The sequence below is a fragment of the Lepidochelys kempii genome, chromosome 2, assembly GCF_965140285.1.
Source record: "Lepidochelys kempii isolate rLepKem1 chromosome 2, rLepKem1.hap1, whole genome shotgun sequence".
Taxonomy (NCBI): domain Eukaryota; kingdom Metazoa; phylum Chordata; order Testudines; family Cheloniidae; genus Lepidochelys; species Lepidochelys kempii.
The window spans coordinates 73,985,915-73,988,906 of NC_136381.1; the positions used below are offsets into that span (position 1 = coordinate 73,985,915).

General features: G+C 37.7%; 1 non-coding gene across 1 annotated transcript; it reads right to left on the bottom strand.

Moving 5' to 3' along the window:
• Window positions 1–1,349: 1,349 nt before the first annotated feature.
• On the bottom strand, window positions 1,350–1,422 carry TRNAA-AGC (transfer RNA alanine (anticodon AGC)). Its single transcript has one exon. It is a non-coding gene; the product is annotated as a tRNA-Ala (tRNA).
• Window positions 1,423–2,992: the final 1,570 nt, after the last annotated feature.

Genomic DNA, 2,992 nt, shown 5'->3' on the forward strand with positions numbered 1-2,992 from the left:
AATGAGATTATCTTCATTGAGCAAGTATGTTTCCAGTGGGGTCCAGCAGGGCTCAGTTCTTGGACCTACACTATTTAAAATTTTATCAATGACCTGGAAGAAAACAAAATCATCACCCAAAGTTTGCCGATGAGACAAAAACTGGGGGAGTGGTTAATAATGAAGAGGACAGGTCAGTGCATTGTGAGCAATATGCGCTGATTTTCTAAATTGGGGGCAAACAAACAATATGTATTTTAATATGGCTAAATGTAAATGTATTCTTCGAGGAACAAAGAATGTAGGCCATACTTACAAGATGGGAGACTCTATCCTAGAAAGCAGAGACTCTGAAAAGGATTAGAGAGAGTGGTGGATAATCAGCTGAACATGAGGTCTCAGTATTAGATATAAAAATGCTCACATTCCAGGACAATTGAACACAGTTTATAGAAGAGTAAAATAATGCTAATCTGTTCCACCTCATAGTTAGCTGTAACATTGAGTACCTTTCCCAGAACTGAAGAACAGCTCTATGTAAGATCAAAAGCTTGTCTCTTTCACTAAAAGAAGCTGGCACAATAAGAGATTACCTCACTCTTTTTGCCTCTTTGATATAATGTTAAAGGTGTTTTTATGGACACCAATTTCTCTTGGAATTGTCACACGCCTCCTGGTCACCTTGCTTTTTCCATGCTATAAAAACAGAAAAATGACACAACCCTTTGTTCTAACCATATTTGCAAATGGGATGACCTGATGAAAAAATCATCCCTGACATAGCTTTTACAAAAATAATATTTATACCTACTAAAACTCAACCTCTGCTGAATTGCCTTATCCTTTGCATTGTGCACATTCTTTCAATACTTACGAAAGAAAATAATGTGTACTGTCAAAATTATGTTTATCTTCCATAACCAGCTAAAAATATAATTCAAGCACATTGTGAACATCCCTTACTTAAAATGTGGTGGATTAATTTGATATGTACACTTATTTTGATCCCATACAAAAATGTTAAGAGCAGGATGCATCTAGAATTTAAAAAGAAAATAAGGACAAGTGTTTAGAGGGGTGAAATATCAAAGACAAAAATCACAAGCAACAAGTGGAAACTCTTGCAGCCCTTTTGTTTCATTTTTTTCAGCTGTCAACAATTACCTTTCTCTTCTATGCATGCAGCTGTGATAATCTTCAAGCAAACAGATCACAAACGGACCTTCCCAGGAAACAAAGCCCCCCCCCCCCATCACTTTCTAAAATTAAAAAGCCTCAAGAAGTAACTTAAAATATGCATATTCTTCAGAACTGAAAAAATGGGTCACTTTGAAACATATTGTTCTCTGATTAAAAAAATGCCACCCCCCTGGAGAATGCGGGCATCGATCCCGCTACCTCTCGCATGCTAAGCGAGCGCTCTACCATTTGAGCTAATTCCCCTCTCAATAAAAAAAAGTCTAGCCCTATGTGAGTCACTGTTTTCTAGCTCTTCACTGCCAGAATGATAGTGGAAAGGACACGGTAATCCTGTCAGCCACTGTAAATCCTGAGTTTCCAGCACAAGTTATTTCGGAATGAAACATTCTGCTTTGCAGCCAAGAGTAAAGGAATATATAGCTCAAATTGCTACCTGACTGGTAGTGGGACTAAAACCCATATTCTTGATGAGACTGCAGAAATTGTTTATTTTAGGACAAGTCCTGAGATCTTTACAAGCAAGCAAAAACAAACTGCTTTGGATTTTATTAATCTGAGTTTTGCTTCAGTAAAATACGAGTCAAGAGCTCAGCATTTGACTGTTTACAAATTATCCAACTGAGCTGTAACTGGATCACACGCCTTTTCAAAGAGGTCTGCGTATCCAAACAAGCTGTAGACTCATCTGCACAACTGAACAGTTATGACACTTAAGCTGTTTCATGTTGCTCTTAAAAAAACCTATATAATTATCTCAACAGATTTGAATTACAAGTTATTAACAGGCTACACAGATATTTTCCCTAGCGTAACAGTAATCCCTGGGTAGCAACAAGCCAACAAATCACTATAATACCCTCCACAGCCACCAATATAGTAGGTGTGTCTGTGAAAAACAGGCAGGGCTGTACTGTTCCTGGAGACTTCCAGCCCACTTCAGTGACCCTTTGGGGCAGTGGGCAGTCAGGTGTAAATTACACAAAGGGTAATATCAGCTCCCTGCCAGTCCCAAAACTGGGAGCTGCAAAAGGTACCTTCGTTTTTCCCTTGGGTCCTGCACTCCCCAGGGCTTGTCTGGACCCAAGAATTGAGCCCACTGGTTATTGGAGAATCTCAAGACTATATTCCCATTAATCTCTGCTTCTATTTTTCTGTACTTTTTCATGGTCCCCTTTTAAAAAAAAACTTTATTAATTTTTAAATTAAAAATACTCCATGCAATGCAGAAAGAAAAAGAATTATAGCTATTTAACAAACAAGGGAAGTAGTTAAATTATTAGTCACTTCAATACACACTTTCCAAATATATCACCCCGGCCAGCAGTGAAAAATGGGCATAACAAATAATTTATTTCACTATAACAATTGTGTAAGGTGCAATAACATGCAACAGTACATACAAGGAATAAGTCCCTATCTTTCCAAAGAACAAATACATCATGGACAGTGCATGCTTCTTCATGTTGTCCCACCAATCTGATTCAGCCCTAGCCTTGAGACCACCTCTGGAGTGAAAGGGTAGTTAAGTCTTCCAACCCCATTCAATCCTTAGTCCCCCTGTTGAGACTGCCAGCAAAGGTGTCATATTTATGTAATGATTTTTGGACAAGTGTTCACATTACACTTGGACTTAGAAATACAATAAATGTACTGAACTATTTGTATTATGTCTTCATGGGATTTAAAATGATACAAAATTATACATCAACATTTCAAAAGCTACAGGCAAGTAAAAAGCAAAGATTTACAAAAACAAATCCTGAACTGTTCCACATCTATTCCCCTTAGAGATGTTGTGGTTTTTGTAAATCTA